The following is a 15643-nucleotide window of genomic DNA, read 5'->3' as shown; positions in this document are numbered from 1 at the left end:
GAGAACCACATGAGAGGGGTTTTTTTTCTTGCCTTTTTTTTTTCTGACAATTAAGCAACCTACAGTTATTACCACAGTGCAGTATTCTGAAGTCCTGGAATAACTGTGTTATAAAATGCAAGAAAATGTCATACAGACTATGAGATATATTTCAAGAGGAAAAAAAAAAAAAATCAGTGCTAGAACTCTAATACTTATAAAGTTAATATACTCACGAAAACAATGGACTAAAACTAAGACAAAAGGAGGAAAACCAAGGAAAAGTGGTATTTTCATTTTAACAGTAAAAAATAGCAGCAGTGCTAGTTAATCTTTGAAGTCAATATCATTAGTTTCAATGTGGAAGAAAAAAATATTTAAAGAAAAACCTTTCAGCCTACATAAAACATTCCCACTATGAAAATGAATTTTAAAAGTATTCTTTTGTGTAATCATTCAGACAGAGTTAGTTCAGGAAAAAAAAATGTAAGAATAAAGAAAAAAATATAAAAACACCTTCAGATTTAGAAATATTGTCTTTATACAAAATTGTGTATATTCTCTCATGCTGGACATTCTGTAAAATCAAAGGAAAGTTTAGGTGAGAATTACAGAACCCTTTCCAGATATTTCATTATAATATGCAAGTTTTTCCATATATAAATGTATTATCATTTAAAAACCTCAAATATTTCATAAATAAATTACTTCAGCTATTAACTGATTAATAACATTTAAATTAGTTTAGTACCTACATTTCAAACAGTTAATTAAGGCAGGACACAGCCAGTGGAAGAAAAGAAAGAATGAAAAAAACCTGTTAAAATCTTTGCCAAAAAATCTGAATACTTTTGTGTTTAATAGTCTTTTGCGTCATTGATTCCCTTTAAAAATATACGTATGTAAATAAATATGCCATCCTTAAGTCCAATTAAAAAAAAATAAAAAGTCAATGGTGCACATTTAACATCAGTTGGTAAAAGCTTAAGTCTTCAGCTCTACCTACGAGTCAGCATCCCTCCTGGGTTTTTGCGAAAAGTTTAAGAATGTTATTTTTATATAACTGCACCAAATATTCAGCATGCAAGGAAATTCCTATTTTGTTCTCTAAAGCTATAAATTCCTAACAAATTATGCAAAAGGCTTTGAAAAAGTGAGTACAAGTGACTTCAAAATATTAAACAAGTTTTCCAGACTTACTATCTGAACAATTCCAGAATCAAGCATAATTGATAAAGTCAATACAAGAAGACTTCTTAAACAAAACTTTGTAAACACAGTTTCACAGAATCAGATGGCTAAGGTTGGCAGGGACCTCTGGAGGTTGCCTGGTCCAACCCCCTGCTCAACCAGGGCCACCTAGACCAGGCTGCCCAGGACCATGTCCACACGGCTTTTGAGTGTCTCCAAGGATGGAGACTCCACAGCCCCTCTGGGCAGCCTGTACCAGTGCTCGGTCACCCCCACAGTAAGAAAGTGTTTCCTGATGTGCAGATGGCACCTCCTGTGTTTCAGCGTGTGCCCGTTGCCTCTGGTCCCGTCACCAGGCGCCACTGGAAAGAGCCTGGCTCTGTCCAATCCGCACCCTCCCTGCAGGTATTTGCATACATTGGTCAGATCCCCATCCAGGCTGAACAGTCCCGGCTCTCTCAGCCTCCCCTCACAGGAGAGACATCCCAGCCCCTTCATCTTCATGGCCCTTCAGTGGACTCTCTCCAGTATGTCCGTGTCTCTCTTGTAGTGCGGAGCCCAGCACTGGACCCAGCACCCCAGGTACGGCCTCACCAGTGGTGAGGAGGAGTAGTGGTAGTTTAGCCCCCAAACACCAAGCCATGCATCAAGCACACTTCCAAGACTGACTGATCTCAGAAAAAAAACATGATTAAGGGGTATATTTCTGATAAAATTATCACATCATAACATTGTCAGTATCAACAACAATACTGCACCCTATATTTCTTCATGAAAGGAAACAAGAATTATTAATCTGCAGGCAGGTTTTATAGTGAAAGATAAAAGCTGATCTTTGTCTTCAAAACAAAGAGAAAAGACATTTGTTTACAGCATTTGCACAGATAAGAATAGCAAAGAAAAATACAACATCCAACAGATGGGATGGAAACTGAAACAACAATAAATTAAAATAAGTGTCTTTATGAAATGCCTAAGCATTAGAATAACTCGTGACACTTTTACACTGTTAATCACCAAATATCTCAGATTTTTTTTAAAAAAGCAGATATTAGATTACATGATCATAACAGCTGTTGTTGCAAAAATCACAGATACTCCCTCTACAAAAGCCTTATCAACACTGCCATCTTCCAAGACATTTCTCGGAAAGAAAAGATGACCTTCCAGAAGACTCAGTTCTGCACTGACACCTGTTTATTCAGTCTTCCCTGACTCGTGTAAGGATGTACTCATATTTTATGCGTTGCATTATTTTAAAGACACTGTATTTAATGTCTGGATACGCATCACACACACAAATATGTATGTAGCAATACAGACTGATTTAGCAAATAGATTGCTTCTATACCAGCTCCTGAGGATTTCTAAGAAACGTAATACCATTCATTTTCATGTTTCCGAAAGCTTTTTCAAAAAATAAGAGAAATTAAATACCCAAAAGGAAATACTATTTAAGATTTCTAAGTGTCACTCCAATATCATTTATACAACTTCAGATAAAACAGAGACTACTACACAATAGAAAAAAATGTCTTTGAAAGAGCTTAGACAATCACTAACAAATTTCAGAAATATTAGGACACTGACTTTTGGTACAACTGAGCAAACGAACACTGCAATTTTTCCACTGTTGATAATACCGTTGTGTAAGTCACACCAAATCAGCTTTAAAGCTAGCAGCCACGACTGTGTCAACATCTGTAATTGTTTCTGACCTATTTGTTTCTGATAATAGTAGCAGTTTTCCTAAGAGCAACTATCAATTACTAAGAATTCACTGGCACAACAAATATAAAAATATTTCTATCATATAAAGCATGGAGCCCAACAAAGACTTTGATATAACTTGGCATATTACACAGACTGGTTACCCTTCTTTCTCACCCATACAAAGCTAAAAATAGCATTCGCTTTCTCATTTGAAAATCTGTTTAAGTAAATTTAAAGTAATTTGCTACATGGACAATAGACTCAACGTGACATAAAACCCTTAGCCATACACAGCCTTCACGCATAATATGACCTACATCACACAGTCACAACAAAAGCAGGCCCAGTGCTCGCAGCGGGGCCGATGTAGGAAGGATGCCGTACAGGTTTTGATCACACCTGCACCCCTCAACATCCTCTCCTTTGTGAACTCATCTTGGAGGATCTTTAACTCCTTATTTCTCTTAAGCCGACACCCACTCTCACATACAACGTACCTTGCTCCCTACCACCATAATGACAGGATAAGAAAAAGGTTGGAGAAACTCATCATTAGTAGTAAAGAACTAACTGTTGAACATGCACAGAAACCTTTGCCTCAACAGCTACAATAACTTGATCCCTCTCTCCCCAAGGTCAATGATTTTTCAGAAAACCAGCACTAACTTATGAATCCAAGACTTCCAACTGTGTCAAATACAGCTAAAATTGGACAAGCCATTTTAAAGGCAGCAGACTTTTTTTTTTTGCAGTAGTTCTCAGATTCACTCAGAAACCCTTTGCCTCAAGAAACAATTAGACTGTAAGTATAATGAAGTAGGTTTATTATTAATTAATTTAATTTCTATCAATAAGCCTGTTATTTAGACTACCCAGAGTTTTCATATTTTTAAGGAACTCTCTACATTAAATCCTCCACAGAGTCTACTTTGGTGGTGTTTAAAGTATATTTGCATGCACGTTTGCATACACGAATACAAGGACGATGCTTACAAAAGTAATTACGACAAAATCACAGGATGGATGTCTCAAAAGACTTTACAGAGTTTGGTGCACCAAGCAAAAATACCTCTACAAGGAAATAGCAACATGCTTTCTTCAAAAGAGACACAACAATTTCTAAGACAGCACTAAAATGGAAGGAGGGGAAAAGGTTTAATTATTTTGGGACAGTTTTTTGCTTGCAGGGGCTGGGATTTGTCGGTGCTTTGGGTTTCTGGGGTGGTTTTTCTTGAGACAACGTAATGAATTTGATACACTTGGCCTGAAGCTACCTTACCTGGATGAGAAATGGATGGTAACAATTCAAGGCACCTAAGCTGCAGCCCTGGCTCTGACTCTGTATCTGCCCACAGCTCACTGAATACCTAGCCAGGAGACTAAGTATTGCAACAATTTCAGAACTCTGCATATTCATTATAAGTTAACATGTTATTCAGCTGACAATTTGTATTGATATTGATCCTGAAGTCAGACTGTACAAGTTGGGCTCTAAGGGCAAACGGGTAAAGTGAACAAATCAAAACAGCTGATACACATCCACAAGCATAAGCGAGCACTGCCTATTCTGCCTGTTTCTCCTCCCATCCTGCCCAGAGCTAGCCATTTGTTTCACGTTCTGTGTCGAACACCTGCATCTGGGACAGCCACCAGCTTTTGCACTCCTGCGCAGAATAACCACAGCAAGATTAACTTAATCTTAACTAGTGGAGATTTAAAAGCAACACAAAAAAATACTTCCAACTTCAGAGATCAGACAGAACATCCAAATATAAAAGCTTGATCACAACATCTCTGACATTCAACAGAGCCATTCACTACATCTTCACCAAACTCACAGTTAATACTATGAATAACAAGCAACATTTTTTGATCAAAACTTCATTAATTCCTTAAAACTGAAAATAGATGACTACCCAGTTTCAGTGATCCCTATTCCAAAGTGGTGTTTCTTGGCTGTTTTTTCCCATTTCAGAGCATAATCATATTCCTTTTTAAGTAAGTACATGCTACACCTTGCAATCAAATAAGCAGTTTTTCAAAAGCCACAGAAATCTATATTTAGATGGCTTCAGGTAGTTAAATGCTTATTTAAGCAATGTAGTGCTTATTGCATAAGATAGGATTAAATACTACAGTACAGATTTAAATAAATTCAGACTAAGTATATTTTAAAATATTTTACTCATTTCCACAGAGTTTTGGCGATCCAAGACAAACACATACATTTCCAAATGACATTCTACAGAAAATGAAATATATTCTGAACTCTGTCAGAAGTTCAGAATAAAACTGTGCTCCTCATAGTGACAAAGGCCAAAAATATTTACAATTTTTGGAAGAATATACAAGTGTAAGCAGTGTCAACTAGCAAAAGGGCATAATCAAAAATACAACACAAGCAAGGAAACATAGGCAGATAGTTGCTTTCCTTGCCTGTAAACACTGTGAATCACTAAGAATTTCAAGGAACCTGTTTCCTTTATAACAATCCCAACCTGAATGGCCAGGATACCATCCAGATGTTGAGTCAAGACTTGAACGTCCTTGCCAACTTCATCACTCCATGATCATAATGAGTTGAGATGTTTGCTAGACACCATTAGGAGTAAAATTGCAGAGTTGTGGTGTTTGTCTCAAACGTGTTTTTAAAAACGCCATTGATTTTTATTACCTTCAGAAGAAGCAGCAAATTAAAGGCAGTTTTTAAAAAGTTACTGCGTAAAGTCGTGAGAATCCTAGAACTTGGTTTCAACTGCTTTCCACAACAGAACTGTTTTACCATTACATTAGATCATCTATACTACAGTTGCACAATTTCACTAAGATTTCCTGATACGAAGAGTAAGAAGAGAGTAAAGCCTATGGCCTAAACTAATAATTTTCTAGCAACAACTGTAATCGCACAAACTCACTTAAAAGTAAAACATTGTATCTGCTGACGCATAGCTAGAAAGTAACTTTAATGAGGAAAAAAACCCTCACTTTCTAGGATCAAAATAGAAGTTAACTTTATCATCAAATCATTGATATTGTTTGATACTTTAAGTTCATTTTAAATGAGCCAAATAAACAACTTAGTCATATTAAGCATCTGCTATTGACTAGAAAGCTGCTTCTGCCATGACAAAACAAACCAACACAGCTATCAATGTAATGCAGATACACCACTAAAACTTAAGACGAGTCACCCTTCCTATGCTCAGATCCATGAGAATTCTTCCACTGCCACCAAGAACAGGATTAAACCCTTGAAGCAATGTTTCAAAAGACACATTCTTTTCATGTGCGTTACAAATAAACCATTAAACCTACATTTCATTTTTTAGAGGAACATCAAATACTATATAATGCACACAGTGTTCTGTTTAAGTACTTTATCTATGCATCGCTGTTCTCAAAACAGCATTTCAGAATTGCAAATTGTATACAAGCAAATGAGAAAGTTGTCACTCCCAGGTTCACACCTTTAAGTGGAAATTTTATCTCGTTCCTTTCAGCTAGCCTTAAGAAAATCTGAAGCAGCCAAAGGGAAAGGGGGAAAAAAATAAATTTTTAAGAAAAACATAACCAGACACTTGCAAACCTAAGGATCATATCCAGCAACCAGCAGAAGTACTCTTGCTGCCATGCCAGCCAAGGCCCCCCCAAGTTGTTGCCTTACAATGCAAGGTCATGATAGTTTGTAAATAAAAAGGAATTAACATATTTTCTTTCCCAAAGGAACAGCATGATAATTTGTAAATAAAATGGAATTAACATACTTGCTTTCCCCAAAGAACACCAACAACTGCTAAAATTGGATACCAGCATTCCTAAGACACTGCTCATGAAAGAGAATGAATTTTCAAACTTTGTTCTTCATCTCAAAAAAAACCCAAACAAACAAACCAAACGCACAAAAACACCCCAAAAACCATCACCCTCAAACAACTGGTGGAAAAAAAACGTTGAACATCCCTAGATAAACATTTGGGGAGTTTTGTTGTTTGTTTGAGGAGTTCATCAGGCAGACAACTGCAACAATACAATACAAACCAGACCCTATGCTGGCTGCTGTGTATCAAGCCCTGTTCTTTACAAACACAGATGTACCAAACATGATATATCATGACAAATACAGACATTTGGCAGCACGTCCATACCTGCCTCTGCCTCCAGTAAGCTGTCAGTTACTGAATAACAAACATACTTTCTCAGGCCTCTGTATTCTGCCCACAAACCATGGTATCTGATCCTATTTCTGCCGCTGTGTATTTATTCTTCCTTATAAGCTTATGCCCTTTATCACTCACCATCCCAAGCAGGAAGCTCTCACAGTTGCAGCTGCAGCATAGAGCATGCAGCAAGAATCAGTTTTCAAGTTCTGATGGGATGCAGGCTTGACTTTACCGCCTCAACTTCCACAGTAAAAACACCAATATCTGAAGGACAAACTAGCAAGGAACTACCACAGAAAATAACTGTCTCCCAAGGAATACTTGCTTTGCCAGTGAATTACACAACTGTCTGAAATAGTAGCAAAATATCGAGCACCAAGATTTCTGAGGTTTATTTCAAGTTCTGGGAAAAGAACATTGTGTGCAGTTGTTGCAACTGCTCTTAGCCATTTCTGGAATCTATGCCCTCAGCCTTAAGGTCTGTGCAAATTTCCTAATTTTGTTACATAACTGGTTTCTGTTCATGGCTCCATTTGAAGTGACATGACACGATTTCACAGATACCTTACTTGCAAAAATAAGGGAGGCGGGTGGAAGGACTCTACTGAGAAGTTCAGGATTCTACACCTCTCGTAATTTACTTCTGAGCCTGCTGCAGTATTTATTAATTAGCAAAAAGCTCCTAATATTTACACATATTCTACTGTTTAATGAAGTGTAAAAAATTTAAGCCCTTAAAGGGGACTATAATCCTCTTCTATAAGAGATGTTGGTTTCAAAATTCCCGTCAATCCAAATGTAATTGCTGTTAGCATGCTAGATCTACAAGCCAAGACACCTCCGAAAATGCTGCACTTTAAAAAAAAAAATAAAAATTAGAGGAAACACAATATATGGTTGCTCTCAAGTTCTGCTCTTTTTAATTCCTGGGGTTTTGTACTGAATACTACACACATACATACCTCATTAAACATATATACAACCTTCTAATGAGAAACCTCTGAAATATGGCATGTATACATCCGCTCTTAGAACCATAACAACTTTATTAAGGAACAGAATTTCTATAAATACTATGTTTTTCATTTATATATACACATTCTTCTTAACAAACCCTTAAAAAAATAAAAAAACCCAATGCCAAACATAGTGGCCACTTAGAAACAGAATGCTATGCTCCTTTTCTCCTCCTCGTGATTCTAAACACAACAGTAATTTCCTGCAACAATAAATCTTGCTCACTGAAAATACTGACTTGGTGTTTAGGAAGACGTGTTTATCTGCCACCAGGCAATGTACAGCAGAGTTGTGGCTTCTCGATGAGTACAGTCAGGAAGCTGAAAACCACTCCTAAATGACCAAGTTTGCATCATGTTCTACAAATAGTTATCCAGCAAGTTTTAGAAGCAGCTGAGGCATGAAGTAGCTGAGCTGTCAGGAAAAGGCTGCAGTCTCTTTTTAAACAGCCACTGTTCTGGGAACACAGTAGCAAATGCTGAGCTTATATTTTTTAAAAAGTCTCTCTTGCTTGGACTGAATCAAGCAAGGAATTGCAGCCTTACATGGGTATCTGGCAAGATCCCCAAAACAATCATTAAAAAAAGAATGCCATTACACCTGAAAGACTATCTGATAGTGTCTAATCAGTTTCTACAAAGGAAGATCACGTCTTAGTCTATCAATACTTCTGAACATATCAAACTGATAAACAAAAGCAAGTGATAAGACGCAGACTTTCAAAAAGCCTTTGGAAACACGTCAAAGACTTCTAAATAGACTGCTGTTTGTGAAAAGCGAACCTTGCCACAGATCAAAAACCAGCCAGAATATTGAAAAAGAAATTTGAGGCCAACATCTTTCATTGCAACAGGCTCATCAGGTAATAGGGGTTAATAGCAGCATCCCATCTGAATAAAATAGCCTATTTATTGTCTGCTCAGGTGCCTCAAAGCTCCTTGGACCGCACACCACTGGCCTGCTAGCTCTTCCACCCAGTGTCAGTGCAAGGCAAAGTGCCCACAAAACCCTGTTCTGCATACAGAAGCATCCTAGTCCCAAAACTAAACTCGAAACAACTCTCCCTAATTTGCACTCTTTTATGTTCCACTAGGTTTCACATACCTGACCACCCTGTAGTGACAGAGGTCGACACTCAGGATCTCATTCAGCATACACAAGCCTTAGTGGCTAGCTCTTTCTGGAGGTTTGACGTTAAAGCTACTCAGGATGAGAGCACTTGGGACTACAACTTCCAACTTCCTAAGCGCACTAACATTAGACCTCTACGAGAAAGATGAACACAGACACTCATCACGCCACTGCTTCATCAGGTGCTGACAGCTAACACTAGCTTACAAACAGAGATGCCCCACATTCCTCCTGGCTCCCAGCGCTCTTAAGGGGGAGCTTCCAGCAGAAATCACTCACTAGACACACAATGTCCACACAGAGCCGACGGACAAGACCAGGGTGGCCTAGTAAGGCTTTGCAACTGTTTTAACTACTCTAAACCAGTATTACTACAGACCACCCTCCTCCTCAGTCACCAGCTTCCATCGCTCTTTTTACCAGAATTGGAGCCTATCACACAGGAGACGGCTTCACCTGACTGACTACCATTACTAAGTAAATGGGCAGTTTCACCTGAATTAGCTCCACAGATCTATGGGCCACAGTACTAATGCCACCACCTATAGTGAGGCAGCTCTGACAGAAGCCAACTTGAACACTGCATCTCCATCAGCAAGCTTTCTGAAATGCCATTAACACTGTTGTCCCCTTGCCTCCTCCCTCTATTTAGACCAGTATCTTAAGAGTTTTTATGAAGTACTGCCTAAATTAAGTCCTTAAACGGTGTGAACTGAGCCCTGCCCTATTATTCCAAACTTCAAGCTTCTGTAAATAGGTCCAGCAGCGCACACTATATTCATCTTTCATATATCACAGCAGAAAAGAAAACCTGAAGTAGGAACATTTCCAGGTAACAACTAATCCTACATTAGCAAAGTTTAAGAACATGGATCAACTTTAACTGTGAATTGAATCACTTTTAACAGTAACTAGGCAACATAAACAGAATTTAGTACCAATAATCTCAATGATACTGGGGGCCTGGTGAACTGTGTGCACCCCACAAAGCTTTAAAAACAGGAAAGCTGACAGGTCAGTGAGCTCTTCCATTCAATATACTACAGTCAGAAGAGCACAGAGCCTGTTGAGACAGGCACAAATGAACACAAAAATAATGAATTATAAATTAAATGCAGCTTTAATAAATATACAGAAAACACAGTCAAGAAAACAACAGCTTCCGAAAATACAGCGAACCTTATTCATTAACTGCGCTTAGAGGATAGCAAAGCCAAGCTTTTAACAGAGAAATATTATATTACAACACATAATTAGACTGTTAAACTCAGTACCACAGGATGCCACTGAAGCCAAGATTTTACTCAGATTCAAAAAGAAAGCAGCTATTTAAACACACAATAAGAAGAAAAAAAAATTATAAACACTCGGCTGAGGGAATCTTAAGCTTCATAACACAGAATGCAAGAAAATGTCCAAAGAGACATTCGGGCTGTATTTGGCCCTACCCAAATACCCTACCCAACCCCACCCCACAACGGCCAGTAGCTAATACCAAGGAAAGAATATGAGCAACACGGCAAGCACAGAACAAACTGTCCCTTAAGACAGCCGAACACGAAGAGCATTTAGCTGCCAGGCTGGCATCTGCCAACCACCTAACCCCCAAAAGCATCTGGCGCTGGCCAACTTCCAAATTACAGGGCTTGCGTGACTTCATATTTGATGCTATATTACTTTAATTTCTTCTCCCACTTTGCAATTGTATTTTATTTTTTAAGAACAAGAACCACAAATGTATTTGCAAATAGGAGTTCAATCCAATGCTTGGACTCATTCCAGGAAGCCATCTAGTCTCTCTGGAGCACATCTACCAAGACCACCTCAAATGAACAAAGAATTAAACACTGAACACTACATGTCTCACTTAAAGATTATTCCCAGCAGAAATGAACTTGGAAAAAATCCCCTTTACACATGTAAATTAAGAAACAAGAGAACAGCTCTGTGAACTATAATATGCTCCCCTCAAATAATAAAAAAAAAACCAACACCACAAACATAAGCTATATTTCTGCATTTCTTAACAATATAATGGGTATCTCTACATACTGTATATGTGTTTGCTCTGACTTTGAAGCTGGCCTTGCTTTGAGATGGGGTTGGACCAGACAGATGACTTTCAGCAACCCTTTTCAACCTGAATTATTCTATGATTACATGCAAAGCATACCCAAACATTACACAGTAAGACATTACAGCCCTAATTACTATTAACTCTTTCTTCCCCTATAGGCAATTTATTAAGCTCTTGGTATTCTCCCTACAAATTTGAATATAATTTCTTCAAGTACTTAACAGTTTCCTCTGTACCCAGCAAGAAGGACCTTTATAAATAACAGCACAGTAAACTCAAGGGAGAAAACATGGTATCTAAAGCTTTCAAAGTCTTTTATTTTTCACACCACTACATATCTTAGAGTAAGTAGTGGTCAACGGTCCTTGAACAGTCAGAGGCAGTACCTCTGACCCAGGTATCCTAAAGGAGTTTTGTTTTGTTTCCTTAGTAAACAAAAAAAAAAACCACATTACAGAATAAACAGGCCTACCTTGTTCCGTGGGCAGAAGCAATTAAGTCTGTCTGCTTTTACCAGTGTCCCATGGCTTCCTATTGTCCTCTTCCACCTCACCCTGCATTTTTTTCCTGCCCCCCACCCATGTTACCAACTGCCCCAACTATTTGGCTGGGCCAGTAGCAGTACCACACCACAATGGCTCAAAGAGCTTAGCACAGACACTGGCCAGCCCTTGCTCTCTTTTTGAAGAAAGGACTCAATTATAACTGCTTTTCTTCAGGTGGGAATATTAACTTCGGTCACTACCTGTCACAAGTTTTATAAAAATCTGCCAATGTGTAGGTACTTAATGTCTTTCAGTTGCCGTTATATTCGGTTTCGTGATCTGACCGACTAAATTTACTCAAATGGGAGAACACAAAGAAAGTAACTGTACAAGCTTTGTGCCCTTGGTAAGCCTAGGAAGAAAATTCACATAAACTGCTCAGCGATCAATCTGTAGAGCATGCTGTTTATTATGAAAAGAACTTCCTCAGAGAAAAAAAAAACCAAAAACAAAAAAAACTAAAACCCTGTGACTGTCATCACTCTCACTCACAGGGGTCCTCAGAAAAGGAAAAAAAAATGATGGTTTTATTTCTTTAATAAGATTTCTACTATAAACAAGTAGAAGTTGTATTATTTAGAAAAAGCCTGGGAAGACGGTATATGTGACTTTGGGGAGAACTGGGAAAGAAGTAAATGTCCACTGCTTTCCAGTGACCCCTGCCAGCTGTGAAAGGAACAGCATTGTTCAACTCCAAGAGCTGCTCCACCCTTGGTGCCTGGTTAACTGCCTCAAACAAAGTTGACTGGAAGCCTTTTTAATGCACCTATGCTTCCCTTCCAATAAAGCATCAATACTGTTTCCTATTTCAAGGCCTACAGGATTTTGAGTTCTCCCAGAATTCACACCGATATTCAGGAGCTATGGTGAATACAGCTGGGACCAACTTTACGAGACAAGCTGAGCTAACTCTGCTTTGGGAGAAATCCAGTACTACCAGAATACTTGAAATACTCCATGGAGTTCCCAGCAATTACTGACAATTTATTTGTATGTCACATTCCACATAATACTTGAGGAAAAAAAATTCTACTACAAGCATTGAATTAAACTAACTAGGTTTCCAAATTATTTTCCAGATGACTCAGGCTCGTATTTTATCCTTTCTAATATTTATACCCAGAATAAAAACATACATTGGCAGCAAAACATAGCAACAGAAAACTCAACCGCACAAACATTCCACTTCAAACAAGGATCAGGATCTTAAACACACCAGTTCCAAGTATTGCTCTCAACCTTCACCTTCAGAAATAAAAATTGCTTGCAAATATTGTAAAGTAGGGCTCTGAGATGGGGGGGGTGAAGTCAAAACTGGCAGAAGTCTGATGTGCATACATACCTCAGTTCATAAACACCTTATTGGAACAAAATAAGACTTCTGAGAAGAGGATTATCCTTTCCAGGGAGTCACAAATAAAGAGACATGTCAAAGATGATCACCAAAACCTTCAGAGTTACAGAAACAGCCAAATACATACAGCTATTTATAACTCAGAGATATATTCACACAACACTTTTAGCCTCTAACCCCAGGAAAACAAAAACGTCTCATGCCAAGTGCTAATGTATATAACAGAAATATATCCTTCTGCCACTTAGGGACCACTCTAAGTGCAGCTAAAGATACGAGGATTCACTTACTAGGATTAACAGGTTATTTCAAGTGATGCGCTTCTCCCTGATAAAACAGATACCGCCATCTGTTTAACAGCATCAACAGGAAGATATAAGCGGGTAAATTACTGATGACACACTGTATTTAGTCTCATTCCTATTAGAGCACTCGTGTGTCAGAATTGTAAAACCAGCTGTATTTTCTGTAGGAATGTTTCATCACAAAGAATTTCAGAACATTAATTAAAGTATTTTCAACAAGTCAGGTTTTCCAATTAATTACTTTTTTCAGTTAATTATATGACTGATGGATAAGACACTGGCAAATTTGAAGCAAAACGCAAGACTCATCAGCATTACTTACCAAGCGACCAATAACATGTGAAAGTAATGAAAGACTGAATACCAAAAGCATAGAGTTTGAGAACGTGGACTAAACCTACCACTGAATCTGATACGCCTGAGTCACACACACTCAGGAAGCACGTATGAAAAACAAAAGTAAAAGAAGCAAACACCTGGACAGTTCTGCTACAGCATAATCATCTTCTCCCAAAGCCCTCTCCTCGGTTTCTCATAGAAAAGAGAGCAGATAAAACAGCAGAGAAACGAATACGACAGAAGAAATTTTAACTTAGAGGAAGTAGCCTAACATTTAGATTCCCGAAGTGAAAACCAAGGACAACACAGAAGTGGTAGACAGGTTGTCATTGGGTTAGGGTGGAAAAGGGAAAAAAATGGGATAAGGAATAAGAAAAAACGAACCAAAAGAAGGTGGTGGCATGTGAAAAACAAGAAAACGGGAGAGGAGGTCGGGATGAAGGTGAAGATGCCGAAATTTAGGACCTCCAAAGGAAAGGAGAAAAAAGGTCCTATCACCTGGCACGGGTATTAAAGCAGCTCAAGATGCATTACAGGAACTTCCCAAGGAAAAGGTGCGTTTTAGCTGGAGTCAGACCCAGCGAGCAGGAACAAACCGCACGGAAACGGCCGGCAGCTCAAGCCTGGGAGGCGTAACTGAGCGCCTACCACCCCGTAAACTTGGCCATCGGAGGCCAACGCGCCCGGCTCCCGGCGGCTCCCGGCGGCTCCCCGGCGCGGCGCGGCCCCTCCAGCGGCTGGCGCGGCCCGCACCTGATGCGGTGACACGGCGTGGCGGGAAGGGCCCGCCCCGCGGCCGCCCTCGGACCCCCGGCGGGAAGGGCCGGGGGGCGCCGCGCCGCCTCCCGCCTGAGGGGAACCTCGGCGCGGCAGAGGCCGCGGGCCTCCCGCCCTTTCCCCGGGCAGGCTCCCCCGCGGGGGGCGGCGGGCCGCCGGCGGACCCGCTCCGGGGCCAGGGTCAGCCGCGGCAGGCGGCCCCGCCGCGCCCCCTCGGTGATGCGCGCACCGCCGCCCCCCGCCCCGTCACCCCTCACCCAGCGGGCACCGCCGCCTCGCCCCGGCCGCGGCTCCGCAGCCGCCCCGGCCACCCGCCCCCCCGCCCCCGCCGGGCCGGTCGGCCCCTTCCCCAGCGGCGCGGGGAACTCGGCGCCCCGCTTCTCCCCTCCCGCCGGGGCGGCGATGCCCCCGCACCACCCCAGCCCCCGCCCCTCCCGCGCTGACCGAGGGGGATCCCGACCTTACCGGTCGCCCGGTGCCGCGGCGAGGCGGCGGAGCGGGCCAGCGCGCGCCGCAGACAACGGCAGCGAGGGGAGCGCGAGACGGCGGAGAGGCGGCGGGCGCGCGCGAGGCAACAGCTGGGGGGGGGGCGGGGGGGAGGGAGGAGGGGGAGGATGAGGAGGCGCGCGCCCGAGCGGCGGCAGCGCCAGAGCAGCAGCAACAGCGCGCCACCCGAGAGGGCGCGCGCCGCCGAGCCGGGGGCGGAGCTGCGAGCGGGCCGGTGGCCAACGGCGCCCGTTCCGCCCCGAGGGTGGGGAACCAGGCGTGACTGGCGGCGGCGCTGCCCAATGAGAGAGCGAGGAAGGTGGGGCTGGCTTAACGGGCAGATCCCGGGCAGGGGCGGGGCCGGTGTAACAGGCAGCCTCCTGCACGAATTGGCGGCGAAAAGAACGGGGAGGGCGGGGCTCGAGGCTGACCGCCGCCGGCCGCGAGGGGGCTGGCTTACCTTGATGAACGCCTTCACGACCGAGTAGCTGAGGGGGGGAGGCGGGGACGAATTTGAGCGACGTCGCCTCTACCCAGTGGCAGCAGGGCGCGGTAGGACGCGCGTCCGC

General features: G+C 41.6%; 1 protein-coding gene across 2 annotated transcripts in view; it reads right to left on the bottom strand.

The window, feature by feature from the left end:
* The window catches only part of PHTF2 (putative homeodomain transcription factor 2), a 73231-nt gene extending 58064 nt beyond the window's left edge, over positions 1-15167 (bottom strand). For both annotated transcript variants that reach the window (XM_037389188.1, XM_037389189.1), the window contains exon 1: positions 15054-15167. The gene's annotated coding sequence lies outside the window, so the exon portion shown is untranslated. The remainder of the gene's footprint in view (positions 1-15053) is intronic.
* Between the last annotated feature and the right edge of the window lie 476 nt (positions 15168-15643).

The sequence above is a fragment of the Falco rusticolus genome, chromosome 5, assembly GCF_015220075.1.
Source record: "Falco rusticolus isolate bFalRus1 chromosome 5, bFalRus1.pri, whole genome shotgun sequence".
Lineage (NCBI taxonomy): Eukaryota > Metazoa > Chordata > Aves > Falconiformes > Falconidae > Falco > Falco rusticolus.
This window is presented reverse-complemented; position numbering and strand designations above follow the sequence as displayed.